The sequence below is a fragment of the Pogona vitticeps genome, chromosome 5 (genome assembly GCF_051106095.1).
Source record: "Pogona vitticeps strain Pit_001003342236 chromosome 5, PviZW2.1, whole genome shotgun sequence".
NCBI classification, from domain to species: domain Eukaryota; kingdom Metazoa; phylum Chordata; class Lepidosauria; order Squamata; family Agamidae; genus Pogona; species Pogona vitticeps.
This window is the reverse complement of record NC_135787.1, coordinates 1,948,228-1,974,103: the sequence shown is the minus strand read 5'-3', so window position 1 is coordinate 1,974,103 and position 25,876 is coordinate 1,948,228. Positions and strand designations below refer to the sequence as shown.

The window sequence follows — 25,876 nt, the reverse complement described above, 5'->3', positions numbered from 1 at the left end:
TGGAGGGGAGGTCCTCCAGATTTGATGGCCTCCCTCTGGCTATTTCAAGGTCCTCTTGCAGGAAGCAGGCATTCTAGACGCCAGGCGCATCTAGAAGAGTTTTACCCATGATGGTTGTAAACAAAAAGCCCCTTCAAACAACACCGGGGGAGTTCTAGCGCGAGCTTCTCGGAGGCAGAGCCCAGATTTGTGATCAGCAGTGCGACACTTCAGGTGCGTTGCTGATGAACATCTGTATGTTGGCGAAGACATTTGGCTCTCTTTTGGTCTCCGGAAGGTCACGCAACACTCCATCTCTCTTGCTCTCGAGGGCTTCCACGCCTCCTTCTGCTGACAGCCAGGATGCTGGGAGAGCTTGGCTCCATCTCCAGGTCTCAGGCTTTGGACTTGGGGGGTTGAGGCAAGGGGTGCTGCTGAGCTGGGAGCCCCCTGTGGCTGCCCCCCCTCTCCAGGACCTGCCCTTCCCTTCCCCCAACCTCCCCTGTTCCGCCGGGCTGGGTGAACAAGGCTCTCAGTGGCTGCCCCAACCACCACCACCACCACCACCACCAGGCGCCTGTCCTATTCCAGAGTCAAGGAACCCAGCGGTGCCCGTCTCCCTCTCCTCCTCCCTTCCTGTGCAGGGAGCAGGAACCTCTCTTGTGGATTTTGGGGTCTCTGAGCCCCTTAACAAAAAAGAAAAGCAAAACCAAGGCAGACTGAGAGGGTCAACGGAGAGGCAGGCTCTACCCGCCAGGCCACCCTCTTTGACGGCTGCCACGTTGGTGCAGGACAAATTGCTGCTGAAGGACACCCACCCTTGGCCCCAGGAAACACAAAGAAGAGTGCCCCCACCCACCTGTGGGTTTTTTCCCCCTCCCCAAGACCCAAAAGGACTTAAAATGGGTTCTGGATTCTCCCCTCCCTCCCTCCCTTCCTCATGGGGAGCACATTCAGGGCAGTTTGGCCAAGATGCTGGGAGGGGGGGGTGTGAACTTTGCCATGAGCCGGCCAGGGAACATGCCGAGCTGAGGGCCCCCCCCCCCGTCATTCTTTATGCACCCCTGCCTTAATGCACTCTGACATGGTAGCTGCATTTGGTACCTCACACATAAGTGATCTGAACTGCTGTGCTATTTTCGTTGATGCTAATCTGCTCCGTGTTTGGACGCAGTTCATGGCTCGGTCAGCCTTGCCCTGATACTATATTCCCGTTTGTTCCACTAAAGGTTTCTCTGTCTGTTCGGCTAAGCCTTGATGGGCTTTATGAACCGTGAATGCACCGTGGTTGGGGACCGGGGCACGTGAGCGCGCTGCCACAGCTGGGAACGAACAGCAGCAGAAGCAGGGCGGTTTGGACTGGAGGAGATGCAAACCGTGGCAGAGGGGTGGTAGAGGAACGGTGGGGGTGGGGGTGGTTCACCCCTCAATGTAGAGGAGACCTTGGGGTAAAGGGGAAGGGGTTGCTCAGAAGAAATCCCACAAAAGGCACAGACTTCATTGGCGTGCTGGAGGAAACCCTAAGTAACAGAATCAGAGATTCCCAGAATCATAGCATGGAAAGGAGTCTCCCAAGGGTCATCTAGTCTGACCCCCTGCTGATAGAGACAGGAAACCCACCCCTGGAAATATCTCTTACAGGGAGCCACCCCACCCCCAGCCGGGGCCTCCAACAAAGCAGAGCTTGCCACCCTCCCCAAGTGATCCCTCCTGCGGTTTTTACAAGTGCCGCCCTCTGGTTTCCGTGATGGTCAGCCAACTGCCTGGCGAGGGTCACCCTTGGAGCAAGGAAAAGTGTCGCCCTGGTAGGAGGTTGATCTCAGCCTCTGAGAAGCATCCGTCTGCCAAAAGGAGGAGGATTCTAGTCCTGAACATCACAGCAAGTGGTCTAAGGTCCACCCTTGCCCCTCGATGAGCATGCCGGATCCTCCTAAGAACTGCTTTTATGCCCGGGGGGGCAGATGTTGGCCTTATTTCAACCCCTCGTGGCCATTCCTGGGTTTCCAGTATTTTGCAAGCGAAAGAAGCAAAAGGCAAGGGGTGCGCTGCCTTTATTTGGGGAAGAAACCCTTCCCCGGAGCGTGAGGAGACACGCTTCTGAGTTGGCAGTGCTAAGGCAGCACCTCAGAGAGAGGTGTTGTCATAAAAGTTGAGGTGTGCAGTTACTGGTATGTAGAGAGAGAGGTCTGAAAGGTTATTCACCAAGAGAGAGTGAAACAATGGAATCTGTTCAGCTGTTTTTCTTTTTCTTTCTTTCTTGCATTTTGTTTTGTTTTGGGAAACCATGCCCCAGATGACATGGGGCCGGTGGGGGGCTGAGGCTTGGCAGACCGGTGGCGTAGGCTGGGAAGGAGAGCCACAGCATCCATATGTCGACCGAGGGCCTCCTTCTGACAAGGGGACAAACGAGGCCCGGGTATCTCTCTGCGTGCATGTCCGTCTGTATCCATGTCTGTAAAGGATGCTCCCTTCCCGCACATTCATGACCCTTGCGCTCGCTCTCTCTGGTCCCTACCCCACCCCCCATCCCCCCCACCCTGTTGTAGAATTCTGTGCAAAGAGGGACTTGATGCTTCTTCACTGGCCCCCCATGCCTTTCTCTCCCCCAACAATAATTTTGCCAGGGTGGAGAGGATGGGAGTCGGGTGGTGGTGGTGGGGATGATGATTAGGGGGTGATGTCTGGGGACATATTGCCTTGTAGGCTGCTGCTGTTATCAGCACGGAGGCCCTCCCATTTCTCCAGAGCATTCGGGGAGGGCACTTTTAGACTTTGGTTCTTTGGCACTTTGCTTTCCGGGGAAGAGGATTTCAACTTTGCCCGGTGGAGGAATCAAGGCGGCTTGTTCTGGGAGCTGTTAATGTAGCCAAGAGAGGCAAGCCGTTGGCCGATGGCTACCCTTTGGCCTCAGCCTCCTGTCCTCACACCTCAAGAGGGAGGCTGGGGAGGGGGGGGGGACTCCCTGAATCCCAGCACCATTAGGAGGTTGGCTAGTGATGTGTGAACCTCAGGGAAGGAGGGGAGGGCAGCTCAGGAAGCGGGAAGCAAGCTGCTGCGGCCAAGAGGCCTCTTGTCCGAACCCTCTCTTCTCTAGGCGGTGGCAACTGGGGGAGGGGGGGGGCTCCGAGAGACGCCTTCTCCAACTCCCAGGGTTGACCCGCTGGAAATTCCCGTTTGCAGTGCTCAAATGCGGATGGACGACCTTCCCGGCTGTGGGTGGCAGCCCTCCATGGCAGCTTCTCTTCCTTTGAACGGGGCAACGCAGGACACTGAAGACCCGGCCCTTCCAATTCCGGGCATGGTCTGGGAGGCGAGAAAAGAAAACAAAACTTCAGTCCATGAACAGCCTTTTCTCCTCTTTCATCCAGAAAGAAATTAGGAAGGAGAGGGGAAAGGGGGTCATGAGCGGCAGTTCCCACCCACCACCCACCGTGAAGTCATGCAGAGACAGAGAGTGGAGTCAAGAAAGGAAGAACAAGACCCCCGGGGGGGGGAGAAGGCGCTCACCCCCCCTGGCCCATGGTCCTGAGCTCCACGGAGGGAGAGGACGGAAAGGGTTCAGAGTCAAATGATCCGGCTGTGGTTTCATAGAACTGTTCCTCTGAACACTTGGGAGGTTATGGGTAGAAGATTTTTTTAAATAATGTGTCGATTTCCATTAGGCCGCTCCACAAAGTGTGGATAACATGTCAGGAACTGGCAAAGACGACTTTCTTAAATAACGAATCCCGGAATCCTCAGATTCTGCGGCCGGTCATCTGAAAAAGTTCTATTCTTAGTTCTGTGGATAACTCATCCCTACGAGATGGGCTTCTGTCGGTCTCTCCTGAAGGCCTGCCCAACAGTGGCTTGCTATTTTTTTTCCTGCCTTGTCAAGTTGCTCCCAACGTACGGCAGCCCTGAGAGCGTTCTCATCGTTTACATTTTGAAGCACAGCAAACGTTCCAAGAGTGAGCACCTCTTGGTGAGCTTTCCTCTCCAAGCAAGGGATTTAAACTCAGCTCTCGGGGGTTCTCCTCCAACCCTCTGCCCGACATGGGCACATCCGTGGCAACAGCCTAAGGCCGTTGCCACAGTCCACGTGAAAGTCCACGTCAGCTCCATCACATCTGGCTGCGCTCCATGTCTAAGATTCATCTGCTTTCATATGGCTGCCATGCTGCTCGCAGCTACGTTCCTCCTCCGGGCTGCCTGCTCCTTCCCTCTTGGTTTGCACGACCTTTTCTCAGGAAGAAAAGGTGTGGGAGTAACACCCAGGAGTCCCTCACGCAGCCCAGCTGGGCTGGCAGACGTGGGCACCTCCTGACACTTTTTCTGCCACTCCGGAGCTGCACACACATCACCTCCAGCGCGTTCTCTCACTCGTTTTTGCTCCTTCTCCTCTGCTGCCCACCCGCCCGCCTGCCCGCCCCTTCCTCCCCCTCCGGATCCATCTCTTTTCCATTAACACAAATACTATCACCCCCTTGCCTTGCCAGATGTGGTCTGGAGTTCTCAGGCAAAATCAGCTCACACTTGGCCAGGGCTGGGTTGCGCAAGATGCTGCCCAGGGGTGACGTGGCACCCACTGTACTGAGCTGACGGGCCTTCGGGTCCCCACTGGGCTGTGGCGTGGGAGTCCTCCTCCTCGCCCCTGTTCTGAAAGAGTGAGAGCCCCGCCCCACCCCACCCCGGCCAGCTGACCGAAACTCCCTGGGCATCTTTTCGGCAGGCAAACAAAACGAGATCCGTGTTTTGCAGGGGTCAAAACGCCGGACCCAGCCAGGACCTTAGAAGGACCTCAGACAGGAGAGAGAAGAACAGATCTGATCATGAACCTGCTCAGAAAAAGAGCAGAGCTCCCCTCTTTGGAGCCTGGGTGGGGGCCTGAAAGGGGCTGAAACCTACGGAGGGAGGTCCAGCCACGTCCCATTGCCAGCTTGACCTCTGACTTGGCACTCTAAGAGACCTGGTTCGAAGCTGCCCTGGGCTATGGCAGCAAAGATCCTTATTCAGACTACGATTCCCAGAAGGACCCGTCCAGCACAGCCCTCTGTGGTCCCCCCTGAGGAATCTGGGCATTTAAAAAGAGAAAAGTAAAAGGGATTTGTCCGCATAAAAGGAATTTTCCAAACTGAGGCCGGGCGGCCCAGCCCTTTCTCACAGATGCATTACACATGGCACTGCAGCGCAGCCCGGCCCCCATAGTCTTGAGAGCTTGGGGCAAACAATTCTTTTGCTGTCTGGGGAATGATGGGAGTTGTGGTCCACAAAAAAAATAACTTTCCCGTGCCCTGGATTGTTTCCACATTAGGCTTTGGGTAGACTGGAAAGGGACCCCTTCTTCATACACCTTGCGCACCGAGGCACATCTCTCAAAGCGCAGGGGGGGGAGCAACTGAAGACGCCGGTCGATAAAACCAGGGGGGGTGGGACTCAGAACCCTAAGGGAGTTGGGGGAGACCTTTCCCTGCCAACGGAGTTGGCTTTCGCTGCCTCAAAACAAGAGCAAGGCAGCAGCTTTCTCTCCCGCCTCTCTCTCGGGAGCAGCTGGTGTGCCGTTCTATGACCTAAATGGATTCCCAGATGTGGTTCTTAGGATCATTCTGGCTGTTAATAATTCATTGTGCCTGAGCTGGAAGAAGCACTTAGTGGAAAATCCTCCTCACACCGACTCGCACACCCCTCGCCCCTTCCTGGAGAGGAGAGCGGCCAATGTGCGGGTGTGCAGAGAAACGGAGAAGCGGCCCTTCCACCACCAGCCACCCACCCCCACCCCCCGCCCTGCACACGCCAATGTCACAGTCCGTGGTGACCAGGCACCCTGTCCCGCCAGGTCGCTTCTTAGGTGAACGTCCAGAGAACGAACCTTGCCAAACTCTGCCGGATTCTTGTGTGTCTGTGTGTCTCTCTCTCTGTGTGTGTATGCACATGTGCCAGCTTTGTTCACGGTGAGTCTGTTTGGGGACTCGAGGCGAGGGTGCTGCCTTTGACCTTTAAAATCCAAAGCAGCTGGAGAGGAGGAGTGCCCAGCTCAGAACGAGCCTCCCCCCCCCCCACTGTCATCATCTGCTCCCAAAAGATCAGGTGCTCCAGTTGGGAGCATCTCTCCAAGGGGTGGATCTCAAGAGTCAGAGACCCTTCTCCTGGGAGGCCCCTTCAATGCTCACTTAGAGACAGGCAGAGGAGACCGTAACTCCCCCCTCCAGAGATCAGAACACTACAGCTCCCATCATCCCCCAACAACCCAGCCATGCTGACTTGGGGATTCTGGGAGCTGTGGTTCAAAGCAGTCATGGTTGTACAAGTCAGGGTCCGTCATCCCAAGGCATAGCGGAAGGTCGTCTTCCCAAAGGGGCTTTGTCCTTTGGTGAAGTTTGGCTCACAGGATTTCACAAGAAGGCCCACTCAACCTTTTTTCTGTTGCTACTCCTAACCCTGGAAAAGCCCCCGATGTTGGGAAAGAGTGAAGGCAAGAGGAGAAGGGGACGAGAGAGGACGAGACAGTTGGACAGGGTCATCAAAGCAACCAACATGAATTTGACCCAACTCCGGGAGGCAGTGGAAGACAGGGGGGCCTGGCGTGCTCTGCTCCATGGGGTCACCAAGAGTCAGACATGACTTAACAACTAAACAACAACCTGCTTTTTCCTGAGGGAATAAATCCCCCACGATGGGTAGCATACACTGTAAAGCTGCTATTGTGTACAGAAAAGGGAACAAAATCCAGTGACCAACAGCACCCTAAAACAAGCAAACACGTCTGGCGTGTCCTAAGCAATCAAGGCTCCCAGCCTCTGCATATTCGCTTAGGTGAGAGGGCAACCACACAGCTGGGAAGGTGCGGTTTGTTCGGCTGTGAGTTTTTGCACCATTCCCCAGGGGAAAGCGAGTAGCCACCCAGACCGATTGGCAGAAATCAGCAGGGGCAGAGGCAGGGAGAACCGCTCGTGTGACGCTCCACCAGCGGAACTGGGGTGGTTTCATTTTTCAAAAGCCACCTATTTCATGCACATAGTGGATACTGACGGCAGACAGAGGAGGATCTTGAAGATTTCTTTCTCTGCTTTTTAATGAAAATAAGAAAAGTTTAAAGACTAATGTGCAGGAATCAGCAGGGGCAGGGGCACAATGCTTGGTTTGCAGGGAACTTCAGCAGCAAAAGCAGCCTTAAAGTGATAACAAGTGCTAAGTGGCAAGTTCCACCCCCTCCCAGCTTTGCAAATCATTTCCCCAACTGTCCTACCAAAAGTCTGTTCCAGCACTGAGTTGAAACCTTTAAAAAAGGGGGGGGGGAGATGATTCCACAGCAGGCTTTCCTGCATTGAGTTTTGCATTGCATGCTCACCAGATTTTAATCTGAATTCATCAGCGCCCAGTCCAAGGTAAAATGTGTGGTAAGGGACGATGTAGTTACTCGCCAAGCTTCAGTGAATGTGTTCCTTGCTTCTGGGCAGGTCTGTAGAAGACCACCATTTGAACTAGAGGGGGGTCGTTGGGGAGCACCAGCTTCCTGTACCTTTCATATTTGTGTGCAGGAAGAGATTTCAGCAGAGGTAGCTTGTATTAAAACCGGCGCATGCTAAACTTTCCTCCACTATTAAAGACCCGTGCCCTCTTCTCATCTGGTCACCCTATACATGGAGTAAGGAGTGTTTGAAAGATTCACCATTTCCGGTTCTCCTTATATGTGGATTTTGGAGTTTTCTTTACAAACCTGCATGCTGTTTATGGTTTATGTGATGGTAAGGGATTTTTCTGGGCTGGGGGTAATTATTTACCCAGCACCAACCCATCGTTCCTTCCAACTTTTGAGTTTCAAAGAGAGCACCACCTCTATCCTTCTCTTGGGTCAGCTGATGGCAATTGTTCATTGCTGATGATCTGTTTGGGTGGTGGCCTTGTATGTGTGTAGTAAAGAAAGCATCATATACAAGTCTGCAATTTCAAGCAACTATTAAAGAAACTTTTTAATCTTTCTCCTACAAATGTCTCAGAGTTGTTGAGATTTAAACTGCCTGTTAAAGAGAAAGGGGTGGACTATTTGGGGTACTTGTGACTATCCTTCTCTGTGGATCTCTGTCCTTACACTGTGTAGCAAAAAAAGAATTTTACTGGAACTCCTAAACTCTACAACAGTAGAAACCTAAGATTTGGGTGTAGGGCAACAGTCCTAGAACTCTTTAGTTGGCATTGTGAACAAGTGTCCGCTTTGCCACACGGGCAAAGTATTGAAATGTGAGGCCAGAAGGTTGCTGTAGTATTGTGTGATTGTAGAAGGGCCGTCACAGAAAGAGGATAGGCCCTCTTTCCAGCCGGCTGCCCTCACCTGGACGTCTCCTGTTTGTGCAATCATCAAACACACAACAGGATGAGCAGTGAAGAGCCAGAAAACCACCAGAACTTATTTAATGAAAAAAAGGTGGCGGGGGGGGGGAGATCAAAAAAAAATATTTCCTTGCTGAACAAGGACATTTTTTAAAGATATATGGGGATTTTTTAAAATAGAAATCGCATTAATAAAAGGGAAAAGGTCAATTAGCTTTACAAGAAACATGGCAATTTTGGAGAAATGAAGGTGCTGTGGAATAACAAGTAAACTGGAAGTATTCGTATTGGTCCCACTGAAGGAGTGCATATGTTAACTGTTAATTGTCATATTTTGTGGCATTCTATTTTACATATGTAACGTAAATGTATTGTTTAGCAGTGTCGCTTATGTTTCTGTTGTTATTTTAGTTGTTTAAAAAACACAGTGGGGGGGGGAGAAAACCATGTGAATTGCTTGTGTGGGGTCGCTCTTTGGCACACCCAACAACACAACAGGGACCCAACCACTACAAGGTCGCAGTCTTCCCCCCCCCCCGCAACAGCCAGACCCGAGGGCCAAGGGACCCCACGTTGTCATTTTACCTTGAGGTATTACATTTCTCTGTGCAGAGATGCTGGGGCACTAAAGCCTTCAGAAAAGCTCTAGCTAGCCGCTCAGCTCCTCTCAAGTCTTTGGGGCGGATCCTGCACCTGGAGCAGGCTGCCCTACGTCAGAAAGAGCAGGTTTGGTGCACATATTCAGATCAAATCCTTGAAGACTCCTGGGACCCATCAGGGGGAATTCCCTCCCTCCCTTCTCCCCCCCTTCAAGTTTATTAACTCATTTTCTGCCCCCGCCTCCGGTGACTGCCTGGCAAATGTTCCAGATTAGCACAGCCGGCTGGATTTTCTCAGCAGGAGGCCAGGATGGTGTGCCGATGCCCGCTCTTTCCCACCGTGCCCTCCCCTCCAGTTGCGCCTGTTAGGCAGGTTTTGCTTCCACCAGAATTCCTGAGATGGTTAAGAAGCCTGGGAAGCACAAATTGCTGAAACTGGAGGCATTTGAAAAACTGTGGTCGCTGTGTATCCTCCGGAGGTGCTCCCCGCCACCCTGTGCCCTCGATGGGGGAGCTTCCTCCATCGTTTCCAACCACTTCGGATGGAAGCTCAGCCCCGGGAGCCGTCCTGGAGTAGCGAGGCGTCACCACCCCGTAGTCATACAGTGGTGCTCGCATGGATGAATACGGTGGCTCAAGAAACAGGAAGGCAGCCGCCAGGGCTGGCAGTTGTTGAGCTGCGGTCCCGTGGTTGCAAAAAAAAAAAAGGCCCATGCCATTTTAGGATGCATGAATAGAAGCATAGTCTCCAAATCCCAGGAGGGACTAATTCCCCTCTGTTTGGCACTGGTGAAACCTCATCTAGAGTCCAGTGTCCGGTTCTGGACACCCCACACTTCAAGAAGGATGCTGACAAACTGGAGCAAGTTCAGAGGAGGGCAACAAGGATGGCAAGGGGGCTGGAAACCAAGCCTTGTGAGGAAAGGCTGAAAGAACTGGGCATACTTTAGCCTTGAGACAAGAAGACGGAAGGGAGAGAGGAGAGCAGTTTTCAAAGACTTTGAAAGGTAGCCCTCCAGAGGAGGGGCGGGATCTGCCCTCCATCCTCCCAAAGAACAGGACATGTCATAATGGGCTCAAGTTATAAGAAGCTGTATTCAGGCTGAATATTAGGAAAAACTTCTTAACTGTTAGAGCGGTACAACAATGGGAAAAAAATGACCTCAAGAGGTGGCAAGGGCTCCAACACTGGAGGCCTTCAAGGGAAACCTGGACCACCGTCTGTCCGATCTGCTTTGATGTGGATTCCTGCCCTGAGCAGGGGGGGTTGGACCTGCTGGCCTTAGGGGAACCTTCTGACCCAGTAATTCTACGATTCCCTCACAGACAAGGGGGGGGATAAGAGAAACATGGGCTGGGATGAAGGGGAACAAGGTTGGGCCAGAGGCAACCAGGAGCTACAAAGAAGGGGAAGGATGAAGTTTTCATCTTGACTCGGATTCCGCCGTCCACTCTTGCCCCGGAGGGGCCCCCAGGCTGACCATCCCCGTGCCTGCTTTTAGGGAGGGCCACCCTGCCTTAGAAGGTTCGCAGAGGACCGTCTTTGCACCTGAAGGGCTGCATCCAAGCATCCTTTAAAGAGCAAGAGCCCCAGGAAGGAGGGAGATCGGGGGACCTTGGAGTTGCCCATCCACCACTCTGGTCAGCACCACCTGGACAGCAGGCTCAGCTTCACACGCACAGCACCCCACCCCACCCCAGACCTTACCCCCACCCCCATGGTCAACACAACTTTTCAACACATCTACCTGAAGCATATTTAGATTTTGTTTGTTTGTTTTTAATTTAAGGGTCTATGAATGATGGTGCTGGTTGGCTTATTTTGGGACCTGTGGATCAAAAAAAAAAAAAAAAAAAAAAGAATGTCCTCAGCATCTGATTAGCACTTTCCATTGAGATTTACGAAAATATTATCTGAAATCAGCGATGCAGAAATTGAGAGACGTTGTACGTCCCCTTGCGGGGAGCAAACCGCATCACTTTCTGAACGAATTCCATTTGTCCTGCAAGTTCCTTTTCTGTTGGTTTAAAAACCTATTCTAATCTAGACATAATCTAACCCCATCTATGATTAGCAGAGACGTTTGGGATCTAAGAAAATCATCCTCGGTGTCATCAAAGGGATGGGGACTCTTCCTGGTGAATAAAAGCCCAGCTGCACGGCAAGCTGGACTTTTCCCATGGACTCAAAAACAAAACAAAAATTATCTCAGGCAACCCTGAAATAATCTCAATTATGGGAGTGCCGATCATTTTTAATGACTCGTTTCCCTTTGCTGTAGCAAAGATGACAGGCCTCCCTGCCACCTCCAATTAGCTAATTGCCTTGCATTTGTGAACTGACTCGATGGCCCAGTCCGCTGGTATCCAACGCGCCCTCTTCTCCCCGCTCCCCCCCCCCCCGGTTTGGTGTCTGAGCAGAGAAGGCATAATTAAGCCTTCCTTGAAAACCAGAGGCAAACAAGGGGGCCTGATAACATAATTGGGAGCAAGTGGAATCAGTGTGTCAGTGCCATGACATCTGGGGGGATATCAGGCTGTGCCATGGCCCGGGGAGCTTTCGAAAGGGTAGCAGGCACCCATTCGCTTCCTCCGGCCCTGAGTGCACACTGGAGCATTTAAACGGCATCAGTTTAACATCTGTCCATTTCTACCGATGAAACCTCAACCCTAAGAACTTCAGAACCGCAGACTCAGTAGCCACGGGCGGCTTTGGGAGAGGGACGGCAAGTCGTCCATGTAGGTGGGCGTAGGAGCCGGACGTCCCCGTGGACCCAGCCCTTTGCCTGGCACCCACCGTGTGGCCTCCTCATTAGCTATGATTCAGATAGCAAAGGAATTACTCTTTCCACCCGCCCTATGAGCTGATGGGCTCAAGACTTTTGTGAAACAGGCTGGCCTGGAAAAGCCGGGGAACGAAACTGAACAGTTGAGGAGACTTTTTCAAAGCAACAGAGCTGGAAAGAAGAGGGGGCGAGACCTCCTCAGCTGGAGGGCAGGGTCCGGATGGGCAAGGAATCCTGCACTCACTTGCGCTCTGGGAAAAACTGGGAGGTGGGTGGAATTTCTTTCTTTCTACGGTTATGGTTATGTACTTTTCTGGCTTTTATTGTTTGATTTTATATTGTAAGCTGCCTAGAGTGGACGAGTCGCCCAGATAGGCGGGGTATAAATCAAATAAATAATAATAATAATAATAATAATAATAATAATAATAATAATAATAATAATAATAATAATAATAATAATAATAATAATAATAATAATAATAATAATAATAATAATAATAATTTCTTTTTTTTCCTTCTCCCAGCAAAATTCCTCTATGTGAGGGTCCCCCCTCTCCTTTGAAAACTCTCACAGAATTTCATCATCATCATCATCATCATCATCATCATCATCATCATCATCATCATCATCTCACAACTGCAGAGCTGAAAGGGACCCAGTCCAGCCCCTGTCAAGGATGCACCGGGGGGAGGGGGAATCAAACTCCCAACCTCCCGCTCCGACAGCCAGAGGCCTCAACCCCTTGAATTCATCAATCTTTCGTGGTCTTTTCTTGTCCCAGAAGGAATACCAATCCGTGCCATTTTATTCCTGGCATCCTGCCAGCCCAAACGAAACATGAAGGTAATAAAGCAGGAAAGAACAAGACAGGAATCATGTCATCACGGAACGCAGATAAAATCTGGGGAATCTATCGGGGAGTCTGGGCGAGGTGTCTTGCCACAGCAAAGCACGGGAAACTGCAGAGAACGAGAATTTTGTTCAAAACGTCCTTCACATTTATTCCCGTGGGGTAGAAACCAAGCACCATGGCAAGAAGGAGGCCAAGGGCCAAGAAGGGCCTGATGAAGAGAAGCTGGTCACCTCAAAGACCAAAGGAAACCACTTGGGATCAGATCGGATCAGATCCCACGGGGGGAAAGTGAATAGGAAGCCAGGAGAAAAAAGAGGAGGGACGTGATCAACCCTGCTTAATGAAGCCGGCACAGCTACTGATAAGAGGTCTAATCTGCTGAATTGACACTGCCTGCCTCCTAATGTGGCTTACAGTTTAACTGACATGGCAGGAAAGGGGAAAGGGGTGGGGAGGGAAGAGGAAAACAAAGAAATTCAGGCACCTGCTCCTTCCTAAGACGTTTTGTAGCCTTTCTCATACAGATGGACTTTTAAAAAAAATTACGTATACCCTGCCTTTCTAACAAAAATGGTACTCAAGGCAGCTAAAATGATGATGTGTACAGTTTATAAACAAAAGCCCTGAGTCCACTTCCTTCCCCTTTGATTCGCCTTAAAGGGCTGGTTGAGAAACTGCCCGCGGTCAAATCCACAGCAGAAGCTTTGGCCGCAGGCGTTTTCTTGACCGCTCCTTTAAGAGAAGGCAAAGAAAAGATTTCCTCAATTTTTTTTGGTAAGTGTTACAACACGTCAGCGATAGTCTACATACAGTTTAAAATAAAATTCACTTCCCCGCCCTCTGCTGAGTAGGGGAAGTGATTAATTTGCCAATATCCTGAAGTGGCTTGCTTATTAAGCCACTTCACGATGTTGGCAGGAGCTATTTCCGCCTGAACGGTCCGTCTTGATTAGATTGTTCTAATGGAGCCCGACCGTCGCCAAACGGCCCAAACGCACCCAAAGACATGGGTCTCCCAAGAGAGATCAGACCTCTCTAGAAAAGGAGCATGGTCAGCGCACTGGCTTTGGGCGTCTGACAGGGCCCCTGGTTTGGGAATGTCTCGAAGGAGGTTCCTGGAGAGGAGTGGAAATGATTAAGAGGAAGAGGAGAGAAGTGACACGGGGAACTGTGAGTGGGTGAACGAGCCTTGCAGCCGCTGTGTCGGAAGAGAGAAGAGACCCGAGCTGGCTTTGAAGGAGAGGAGCCCGTAGAAGAAGAGAGGGAAGGGAGAGAACGCAGGGTCCAAATCGTGAGCTTTAGGCACGGAAGGAAAAACAAGGAAAAGGCCAAAGGCAGAGAAGGAAAAGAGGGAGCGAGAACAACTGAAGGGTTCAGGAGAAGGAGGAGGGAAAAAAACCCCATCCTCTCCAGGCTTTGGTTCATAGGGGGCATGAGCTCTCTCCTGGTCTCACTGTCTTCATAGGCGCCCCGACGCAGGGCGGGGCCTTTTCAGCAGCTGCCCCCTGACCCTGTGAAACTCCCTCCCGCAGACGGCCAGGCTGGCACTTAATCCTGATGCCCTTTATTTTCAGGCTGGGTTGGAAGGTGTGAACCTGCTGCCGAGGAAGAGGGGGGTGTGTGTGTGTGTGTGTGTGTGTGTGTGTGTGTGTGTGTGTGTGTGTGTGTGTGTGTGTGTGTGTGTGTGTGTGTGTGTGTGTGTGTGTGTGTGTGTGTGTGTGTGTGTGTGTGTGTGTGTGTGTGTGTGTGTGTGTGTGTGTGTGTGTGTGTGTGTGTGTGTGTGTGTGTGTGTGTGTGTGTGTGTGTGTCCCCTTTTAAATGCCTTTTTTCCCCCAAGAGATGTTGACCACCTTTTTAACAATACGTTTTACTCTTTTTAATAACCTAATTTATTAGACTTGTAACCGCTTTATTAGCAGTGTTTTCAAATCATTTGTAAGCCACTTTGCTATGTAACACACATGGACACCCTGCCAGTGGAGCCGAACAGTTCTTTTACGGGTTCCACAGGGGAGCCACCCCAGAAGCAAACACCCACACCCCCTGTCCCATGAGAATCCCCCTCCCTGACGACTTAGTCTCTCTCCCCCGACATCCACCTCCAAGGAGGAGACAGGGAGCAGGGCCTCCTGCCGAAACCCAGCCTGGCGTAACAGAGGAAATGGTCATTGTTCTCTCTGTGTGTGTGTGTGTGTGTGTGTGTGTGTGTGTGTGTGTGTGTGTGTGTGTGTGTGTGTGTGTGTGTGTGTGCGCGCGCGCGCGCGCGCGCACGCATGCACATGCACATGCACACGCGGATTGCCAACCCACCCACTTGGTCCTCTACACACCATCTTCCCTGTTCATTAGCTTCCCCAACATTGTGGCACAACCTCTGGGGATCCTGCCCACCCCACGCTGAGTTGCGCCAGCGAAAGCCCCGTGGGCAGAGCACATCTGGGGCACCATCAGCTCACAAACAGCCCGGCCGCTCTGAGCTGGGAAGTCACATTCAATCGTCCCTTCTTTTATCTGAGGTGACAAGGGACCGGGCGGGAAAGGTCAGTGTCTGATGATGCTGAGGAGAAAGATGATGTCAGGCAGGAGACAAAGAGGCCCTTCATTCCATCCATTTTCACTTCCTTCCTTCCATCATCAGCTCCTCCTTCCTTCATCAGTTCCTTCCTTCCTTCTACCCATCCATCTATCAACTCCTTCCTTCCTTCCTTCCTTCCTTCCTTCCTTCCTTCCTTCCTTCCTTCCTTCCTTCCTTCCTTCCTTCCTTCCTTCCTTCCTTCCTTCCTTCCAAATAATCAGCTGGACCTCCTCGCTAATTTCCCCCAGATGGCACCTCCGTGAGAGGCCCCAAATCTACGGAGGAACGTTTGCTCTCCAAATTTCTGGGGAAGAGACTGCATTTTTTCTGGTCAAACTCACTAGTAATGCCAGATTAGGTTTCAGTTGACTCCTAATCGACTCCCTTGCTTGAATCCTGCGGAGCAGACCATCGGCCCTTCTGGACAATGGTTGAAGATACAGCCAAACCCAGATCTTAGGTGATGAAGGGAACCCAGAGATCCAGTGTTCTGCCTGGGGATCCACCACAGCAAGTCTATGAAGCTGCAGCCCTAGTACCGCGGTAGGGCACCTGCTCCCTGGGTTCCATCCCTGGCATCACGCAGTAGGGCTAGGATCCTTCCCAAAGCCCTGGTGAGCTGCTGCAGCTGCTGCTGCTGCCAGTCAGAGTTGCCAGTGCAGGCCACGATAGAGAAGGAGGAACCGATCCACCAGAAGTCAGCTTCTTCGGTCCCTTTGCGCCTGTTGCTGTCTTGTGACCGTTCCTCCCTACCCAGGGCTCTCTCTGGATGTATTGGACTACCATGGCCAGGATCCCTCAGGCCTGCACATCTGCAAGGCAGGAGATTTGCTGAGGCCTGCCAAGATGAGGTGGGCTTCAGGCTGGCAGCTTCCTGGTCTGCCCTGAAAACTTTCCTGGGAGATCGCAAGTTTGCATAAGGGGGAAAAAAAGGGGCCAGACCATTCCCGGGTGGTCCCCCACCCCACCCCACCTAATCTGTCGGTTCCTCTTGACAGGTCGCCTGGTTTGGCTCTAGCTTGGCCAAATGGCTGGACTCTGGCATCATCATCATCATCATCATCATCATCATCATCATCATCAACTCTCAGGGCATTTCTGCCTCTCTTCTCCCTATCCGCCTGCTTTGCTGGGGCTTTTGGATCTGGGTGGCGAGTCAGAACTTCGGAGGCCTGGGTTTGAATCCAAACTCACCGGGGGGGGAGGGGGGAGTGTGGAACTGGTAGATGCCACTCCTTATAGATCTCGCTTGCATTAAAAGCTCGGTTAGGGTTGCTAGAAGTCTATTCCAACTTAACAACACACAACCACACCACCACAACCACAAGGACTACACAGCCTTTCCCATAAACACCCAGTTTGGCCCCAAGACCCCACGTGGAAAAAGCCTGGCAGGAATCGACCGTCGTCAGGCAAAGGAACTGCGTGTTTGTGCTTGCTTCTGAGCTATGTTTTTTACCCCCTCTGTGTGAGTTTTGATCACTAGGCAAGGGAAATAAACAAACTAAGAACTTGAATTCACTCAAACTCTTATCAACAAAAGTGAAAACAGCAAGACAGGAAAATATTGTGCTGTCTTTAAAATGAACACCGTTGTTTCAGGGCACACTTTCAGGGCATCCAACTGACTTCTTCGGCATTTCTTACACCCGAGGAAGTAGGTCCCAAACCACCAACCCAATCCAACCTACCCACCCACCCACCCCCCGCTGAAATAAATGTGTTCATCTGAAGGGCTCCTCAAGAATCCTGCTCTTTGTTCAGGCTTTCCTTAGCCGGTTGGTTAGTTTGCTTTCTTGCTGCTGCCGGAACAGATTCACACAGCTGCTTCTCTGAAAGCAGCCCCGAAATATTAATTATTAATCCTCTGATTAAGTAATCAGCTTCTTTAACTTGATGACAGTGCTTTTCTGGCTTTGCCCTCTCGTCTGTAAGGGACCGTGACGGGGCTTGTAAAGGCTTCCCCTTTCGCACGGCAGGGAAGACGAGCCACCAGAAAAGCCCGGCCTTCAGGAGGAAGGCGAAGGCGAATGTGTTTCCAGACTCTGCCAACCCTTTGGGTTTTTCTGGTGGCGTGGATCGTACCCAGGACCCCTAAGGCCAGCCATCGCAGGTGGAGCGATGCAGAGACAGGGTCCATTTCGAAGCATGCCAGTTGTGTCATCAACATCCATACGACGTGCCGTCCGGGCAAAGAAATCAATTCACCCCCGGGAATGCAGCACCCAGAGAGCAACGGCGTGAACCTGCTCTTCTTCTCTTCCTGCAGTACCGATATGGGTGATGGTTTTTGCAAATGTTCCATAACTCTAACCGGGCAGAGCACTCCTTGTGCTCGCGGAAGGACACTGGCTACGTTCACTCCAGGACCGGCATCACTCATCCCACACAGAGGCCATCGTACGGCCATGGGGCAGAACCCACACCTTAGGCCTACTGGCTGATCTCTGCCAGAGGGCTAGGCTGCCAACCCAGTTGGAGAGGAGGGCGCCAACGGGGAGAGGGGCACATTTGGGAAGAGCCGAAGAACAGGAGAAGGCATAAGGGGATCCGTGCACAAGGCGCACTTCACAGGAGAGCAAGGCTTGAGGTGGAACTAAATGGAGTGGAAGAGCTCATTTCCAAACCTCGTGCCTCTGAACTCCGAGCAAAGCCTCATTAAGCGGAGCTGCAACTCCAAAGCCATCTTAACAGCATCCAAAACTCAAGCAGTCTCTCTGGGTAAAATGCACACTAGGAAAAACAATTAAGTTACATTTAAAAAAAAAAACAAATTTGTGTAAGCACAGATGGTGGTGGTGTTCTCCAGAAGAACGAACTTGGGGCTGAGGTTAACAGTTCACTGAAACCATCAAAGCAACACACCTTGGTAGTGAGACAGGCCAATGCTAGGGGATAGAATATAAGGAAATAGAGTGAGAATAAAACTGCCCTGCCTCGTGGGACTGCAATTGGAGCAGCACCTATGCAGTCTCGGTTTTCCATTCTCAGAAAAGATCCAGAGAATCTGTAGCTGAATGATCAGGGTACCGGAGCACTTTCCGTTCCAAGGAAAAGCTCAAATGTTTGGGGCCTTTTATTTGGAGAAAAGGCGGCTCCGACTGAGTACCCAACGCAGGCTTAGAGCATCACGTGTTGTTAAAAGAAAGTGGATTGGGATGTTCCTTCTCTCACAACACTGGTTGTCCCGGTGAAATGGACGAGATGGGCCAGCCAGATGGATGAAGGGGAACTTTTACCTGCCGCGCCCCATTAATTGATGGGACTGTTCAGCTGTCGTGATGGCCGCTGGCCTGGATGCTTTACAGTACTAGGGTTTTAGCCAGATCAAATTTGGGAGTAAAGGTGTTTCTTTGGCTGCTGAATTCATGACCATTAAAGGGAGATGCTCAGATTACATGCATTCCATTCGGCCTCTGATACGATAGGTTAGAGGAGGGCGGGAAGCCGACCACAACACAGCCATTGCCGTTATGCCACGCTTGTTGTGAGCTTCTTGGAAACATCCGGGGAGTCAATGGAGAGAGAGAAGGCTGGATGATCCGGATCCTAACTCAAGAGGGCTTTTCTTGTGTCCTTAATGGTAGGGAATCGGCATGCAATCTGAGGGGTTTACCTGGTACCCCTAACAATGTTGCTGAGGGATCAGTGTTGGGCTGTAACCTTCAGATCATACCTGGCATTCTGAAAAGTGAAAAAGGAAGGAAGGAAGGCAGGCAGGCAGGAAGGGAGGGAGGAAGCGAGGGTGCAAGCATATCTAAATGTTAGCTGCCTAGCGTGGTCGTTCGACTAGATAGGCGGGGTATAAATAAATAAATAAATAAATAAATAAATAAATAAATAAATAAATAAATAAATAAATAAATAAATAAATAAATAAGGTACACAGAAAGATGCACTAGCTTGAATCCAGTAGTAAGTCACAATCAGAGTAGGTCTACTGGATTGTTGGACCTTGCAGAAGAGCTAACTCACCCAATCCCCCACTGATTCAATGAGCCTACTCGAGTTCAGCAGGATTTCAGCCACTGTGTTGTGGCGGCATCTGCCGCATGCACAAATTACGTGAGCGTACCACGATGCAGACCGGGCTCCTTTGAGAACTTCTGGCTGGGAGGCCAGCCAGCTGAAAAGTGGGCTCAAAGGACGGCACAAAAGAGAAATAAGAGAAAACCACCTGCCCCGCCTTCTCGTCTACACAGAACGGTTCCTAATTCATCATGCCTTGGAATCTCCTTTTTAAAAAGTTTTGGCACTTGGTTCCTCCCTTCCTCTTTCTTCTCCGAGAGCTCAACTCATGCAGGTTCCAAGATCTGCTTGAACCGTGAACTTACATTCAGAGGCAATAAAACAAAAAAGAAAAGAAAAAAAAACCACCACCACCCCCAGAACAACAACAACCACCCCACCCTAATCTACAAAGCCACCAGACCCAGAGCAAAATGCCAGCTGGGCTAGGCAGTAATTTGCCAATCTAGTGGCTTGAGAAGAGAGTTCAGAGCAGAGCCCATTTTGTGTTCTCGAAGGCTTTCATGGCCGGGATCAGATGGCTGTTGTAGGTTTTTTTGGGGCTGTTTGGTCAGGAAGAAAAACCTCCAGAACATGGCCAAACAGCCAGAAAAACCCACAACAACAGCCCATTTTGTCTGTCGGGTCAAAGGCAGGCTGAGTTCCAAATCAGCATCTTGGGGTTGCAGTGCCATCCTCTTCCGTTGGCACGCCCCGTGTTCAACCCCTGCCTGTGGGGCGCTCCTCCAGGCTCCCCATGGGTCATCCAACAGACCTGATTCCAGCTTCCAGATGCCTCGAGTGTCCTTGGTCAGAGGCCAGCATTCCCTTGGAGCTGCATCCCAGAAATTCACTCCCGCTTCCTCGCCTGCAACTCTTCCATGCCTCCTGACTTAAAGAACAAGCACGTAGAGTAGACCTTCTGACTCCCAAGGCCCTCTGCTTGGGCTAATCACGGAGGTGCACGGCAAGGAGAGCCAAACACAACACCCACCTTTTGTACCGCCTACCCCTCCTTTCGTGCAATTGGTTTTCATCCAGGATTTTGACTGGCTGGGGTTCACGCCGCCCACCCTTTGTGGTATAGGGCTTCCACCATTCATACCCTTGGGAGGATAGGAAGGGAAAAGAGGGGAAACCGTTCCGTTCCCCCAAAAGAATTTCCACGACGGTTCCTCGAGAACGTTTTGTTCCCCTAGCCGGAATCTCCTCTCCTTTGAGCTCTTGAACCAAACAATCCGTGCAACGCGAAAGCAGAAACGCCAGGAGTCCCATATGAATTCTGCAGCAGCCCAGAGCATAAGAAAACCTGGGAGCCCCAAACCTCCATAGATAGAAAAAGCAGAGCTACTCAAAAGCGCAGCTCCGCAGAGCAACACCGCCCCTTACTCAAAAAGGTTATGAAGCCGGTCTCCCTCCTGGGCTACCTTGAGATATAGCCTCTCCATTCCTTTCGCCAAGCCTGTTCGCTGCGCCATCCGTTTCCACCCAAACCGAGGAACGTGGGATGGGGCCTGCACCTCTTGACTAACGCGGGGGGGGGGAGGGGAGCGACCGTATTTTGGCCACCAATGGATTCCTTGTGCCACCCTCTTTAGGGACCCCCTCCACACCCCCTGACCTCCATGTTTTTCCCTACCTTGGCCGGCCTCCTCATTTGCTGCGAAGGAAAGCGGTCTGGTCATCGGCCCCCTTGGGCCATCGTAGAGGGCTGAAAACCACCCCAACTGATCAAGATGGACGATGTTGGCCTGTCTGAGTGTCGACCCAGCTACAGGGTGGGTTATGTGCAATACAAAATGACTGGCATGAGCGCTCACCAGTGGCCTCCCACACACCATCACATACTTCCTGAGCGCATGCTCGCGAAGACAGCCAGCTTCACCATCCGATAACTGGACTCTTAACTTGGGAGCGCCATGTGAGCAGGGGAGGGGAGCGGAGGCCATACCTTTGCCCGAGGGAAGGCACCCTGCAAGAACACCTAGGGGGGGTGGAAACCAGACATTGCTTATGGCTTTCCCCCCAAGCTGACCCAAATCTTTCTATTCTGTGGTTAAAAGAGTGCCCTTTGATTTGGCATTCCATTTCGCTTTAGGGATGCTGAATCAAGCAGCTCAAGGTCAACCCCTCCTTCCCCATCCACCCCAGGCCTCTCCCAGTCCACGCAACTGGAGAGAATGGTTCTTGCCATACCTCTCTCGGGTTTCCAGTGTTCCCCCGCTCATGAGGAAGCGGTGGTGGTCTTGGAGGATCCAGAGGGGGAAAGGACCCTTCCTATGGGAGACCTTCTTCCCAGGCCTTCCCATACACAGAGAGCAGGCATTCAGAGGTTTACAGCCGTTTCTCGTACACTCTTAATCCCAGTCTTCAACCTGTTGCAAGCTGTCTGCTCTGGGCGTTGAAACCAAGATCCTGTTGTGGATGGGAAATTCCTCAGGAGCGACCTGCAGGCTTGCGCTGGGGTGATTAACGGTTCTCCTAGAAGTGCACAGAGCCTCTGGCAAAGCGAGAGTCGGGAGCATCTCTGCAGGAGAGGAGGAGAGGAGTCCCTGGATCCAGAGAGGAAGCATTTCCCTTCCAGCCAGAAGTGAAATCTGGACGGGCAAACCTTGGAAGGAACTAAACGCCAAGAATTATAAGGGGTCCCGAGCAAAATCCTTTAAACCTAGATTGAAGGGATTGGACAGATTGAGTAAGAAGAAGATGAAAAAAGAGAGATATCATGGTGGTTACAAAAAAACCCCCACCAAAACCCTGAAAAGCAACTTAGCCAGATGTACTTTGGAGATAAATGTTTACAGGGAGCCAAAGGCAATTTGGGAGCAAGCGGTTGCTGGACGGCCACTGTTGAGTTCTCTCATTTTCAGATTTAGCAGATTTTTGGATGGTTTCATAAAAATCAGCTTTGCCGGAAGCATCAGCGAGGCTAAAGAAATGCATGTTTGAGGCACATACCGTGAGAAGCAGCGGCTCTCTTAAAACATTTTTAACACTCTTGACGGTGGGTCCCAATGAAGCCAAAATTCCAGAAGACACGTGAAACAGCAAAAAACATCAGAAAGCCCAGTGGCATCAGAAAAGCTGCTGCCGTTAAACCTGCCCCCCCCCCCCCCGCTTTCCATAGTCAGAGCTCTTTTTTTGGCCAGATGCAAAGTTGCAGCATAAAGAAGTTGGAAACAGCCCTGCACACCATGGGGCCTGAAGCAGAAGGCAAAGTTAGGGAGAGGAGCCACTTCCCCTTATGGAGTTCAGGATTCCTGCGCGCTCTTCTCCTCTTGCAGCCAGAGGACGCAGAGAGGGGATCTGGCGCTCTCTTCCGTGTCCAATATATTATAGACGAGGCAAGAGCGAATGAATTTCATCCACCAGGAAGGAGACTCCGATTCTGCCCTAGGAAGAACCATCACTGTTCTCCCTGCTGGAAAAGTTCCTTAGCAGTCCGTTGACCCTCTCTCTGAAGGAAGGCTCCCAGGGACCAGGTGGGAACATTTTAATCCCAGTTCAGGGGACACAGAATTACACCAGAAGACAATCCAACTCTCCGGAGTTCCCATGGGGAAATTTCCAGGGGATGAGGCCTCCACGCAACTGGGTCTGGCAAGGTAAGGACCTCACCGGTTTTAGCTCACTTGCATCCAGAGAAGTGGGCTGCAGTCCATAAAAGTTGGCAGCCCAATAAAACTTGTTTCCCTTGCCAGGGGCCACACCTTTCTTCCTTGGATTTCCCTTGTAGCCGCCCTCCCACGATATGGTTGCAAATGTGCCTTCTATCCACCTCCAGATTGTCACAACATTTCATGGAGGAGAAGCTTGGCTCTCCCCAGAGCCCACCCACCCAAATCCCTCTGGAAGTCAGGCATGGGAGACTCACCTCGGCCTCAGCTTCCCAGCTGTCTCAACACCGGACTGAAACTTTCTCCCAAGTTCACTCCAAGCAAGAAAAGAAAAGGCAAGAGGCGAAGCAAGACAGGGAGGGCAGGGGGCTCCTTGAGCCCTCCCCTCCTTCCCCTGTTAGTCCCTGCATCGGCCACCAAACCGGACAGACAGGCTGGTGCCAGAACGCTGGGGCAGTTAATGAAGTGGAGAATTGGGTGGCGGCAGCCGGGCTCCCCTCGCCTCACCCCACGCGCCCACTCCTGCCTGATGTGCTTTGGAAGCTGCGGTTCCCTTAACCCTTGCCCTGCCACAGCGCAAGTGGTTGGGAAACACTGGGGCTGGAATGAGAGGGTGGTGGAAGCAAGATGAGCAGGGGATGGGAGGGAGTCACAGCCCGGACCACGCCTGACGTGTGGGTGTGGGTGCGCTTGCACCCGCCCAAGAAAGAGATGCTGAGAAGAACTGAAACGCCTTCAAAGGTGCACATCTCAGACGTCCCTTGGGTTGCAGCAAGGGCGGTGGGCAACGCATCCCTGCGCAGCGCTCCATGCACCCGGCTTGCAACGCAACCAAGGAAAAGAAGTAAATGGAACTGGGCTGAAGGCCATCGTTTCTCATGGGGGGGGGGGGTTGGAAGTGGTGCAGTGAGTGCTCATTTCACTTGTCCTGTTGTGGTCGCCCTGAGAAGGAAGAGCATTCCTGGAGACGTGGAGCTACGCAGCTCTCGCCGTTTCGTCCTCCTCTGACGCCTCTGGGAACCCTGGGATTGTTGGTGGAGCAAGGGACCCGCAGTCCTCTGGCGAGGCGCAAGGGAGTGCCCAGAACCTGACCCAAACTGCCGGGCCTAGGATTCCATTCTGCTAAGGTGCCATGAGAGCTAAAGCCGGACGGGGCTCTTAACACTCCTCTGTGGTGTGGATACAGTCCAAGGGCTTGGAAGGGAAAGCCTTCCACAGAGCCCAGCCTCGTATGCGCTCTCCCTCCTGATTTGCTCTTGGTTCCAGAGGAGCTTCTTGAGCATCTGGCACAACAGGTGCCTTCCAGATGCTGACAGGCTATAGCTCCCATTGGCCCAAGACCAAAGGGCAGGAACCGTGGGAGATGCCGTCCAGCTGTCCGTCCGGCGAGGTCGAGAAGGACACGCTTTGCACCCTGTGGTCTACAAGCCCAGGATCTCAGGAAGGCCAGATCCGGCACCAGGATGTGAGGTTTCCTCGCCCTGCTTTTACAGCATTTGCTGGTGGGCCTCGAGTGTTTGCAGCAGCTGCATTCCTGGGCCAGCTCGCTTGATGGAAAATGGATTGGGATCTGGCGCTCGTTTCCAAGGTGGAAAATAGCTGGTTTGTCTCAAAGGGTTTCATCTCGGCCTTTCCACGAGCCTCTCAGAGGGCAACCCCTGAACATAGGAAGCGGCCCGACACCAACCCAGGAAGCTGCCCAGATACCAAGCATCAAATGTTCTTTGCTGACAAGAGACAGCTCTCCAGCGATGACCAGTTTCCCAGTCCTCGCTGAAAAGAGGAGACAGGATCTGTGCAAACATACCCACAAATTTCAACTAGGGAACGTTAGGAAAGCCTGCAGCTTTCCTAAATAGAGGGACCCGTCTCCATTTGTCCTGCTGAAAGATCTCATTCGTACCCTTGCAAATCCCGGCAGGGCCGACCAGAAATTCTGCTTTGTTTAGCGGAAGTGTCTGCTTTGGAAGCCCTCGAAGGCAGGGCATGACACTTCCGAACAACATTTATGACAAACCCTCCAAAGTTGAAGCCATAAAGTCCTCTTGCGACTGCAGGGCAAGGCATTAGAGACAGAGCAGCCCTATGACTCAGGTCACCACCAAAAGAGTTACCCTCGTGGCAACTTAAAGACAGACTAGCTTTTTCTGGATCCCACCTCTCTTGGTTGGCTGTGCCTGACTCAATGGGCTGCAGTGCCTTGAAAGGCACATAACTAAACTTGTTACAGCTTGCCCAGACACGCATTCTTTTTAAAATTTTACACCTGGTTCACCACTGGTGTGTGTGTGTGTGTGTGTGTGTGTGTGTGTGTGTGTGTGTGTGTGTGTGTGTGTGTGTGTGTGTGTGTGTGTGTGTGTGTGTGTGTGTGTGTGTGTGTACGCGTGTGCATGCACCATCCACACGATGCACAGTTTGTCTCAGTTCAATCAGCAACAAAATCTGTGACTTTTGCAGGTGTTTCTTTCTCCTCATAAAGCAATTTTTTCTTTTTAGCTTGGTTCATCCTGGGGGGGGGGCATTTCCCCTTTCATTTAAAAGGTTAGCGTTCCCCTACTGGAAGGGGATCAATCTTAACAGCAAAACAAACCAGCTTCAAAGTAGCAGATCTAGCTGGGGATAAGTAGCTTTAATATTTCTTTAAAATGATTTCATTTCAGGGGAGAAGTGCTGAAGTCTGTTTGTTAGCTTATTAGGTTTATCAGTTTGCCCTGGGGGATTAGGTTTCACGTACAGTAACTCATCAGGACATGGGAAGTTGAGAAGTCTGGCCTGCTAGTAAAGGGTAGCTATTAGTCATTATTGATTTGATGGCACAGGATGATGGTGATGATGGTTGCCAAGCTTCACAGCTTTCAGCACCTAGTCAAAGAAATTTCCCTTCTAACGGAGACCTGAGCTAGACCAACAATGGCATCCTCTCTAGAAAAGCAAAGTGATTTTAATGCTCCCAACAGTTTAAATGTACTTTAAAGTGTGTGTGTCTTTTCTTTCAAAATTTATACAGTATATTATATTTTATTTATAAAATTCCATATATGCATTGCATTCCATGCATGGCATGGAATTACAAACGTTATACAGTACAGACAAATATTGCGGGGGTGGGAGGGGGGGGATTTACTGCAGGAAGCTAAGAATTTCTTAT

At 51.5% G+C, this 25,876-nt stretch overlaps 1 long non-coding RNA gene across 1 annotated transcript; it reads right to left on the bottom strand.

Annotated features, from left to right (window-relative positions):
* Positions 1–1,052: 1,052 nt before the first annotated feature.
* On the bottom strand, positions 1,053–23,046 carry LOC140707667 (uncharacterized). The gene is made up of 3 exons (XR_012087846.2): positions 22,986–23,046; positions 21,308–21,779; positions 1,053–3,282 (listed from the first exon to the last, which is right to left on the bottom strand). It is a non-coding gene; the product is annotated as an uncharacterized LOC140707667 (long non-coding RNA).
* Positions 23,047–25,876: the final 2,830 nt, after the last annotated feature.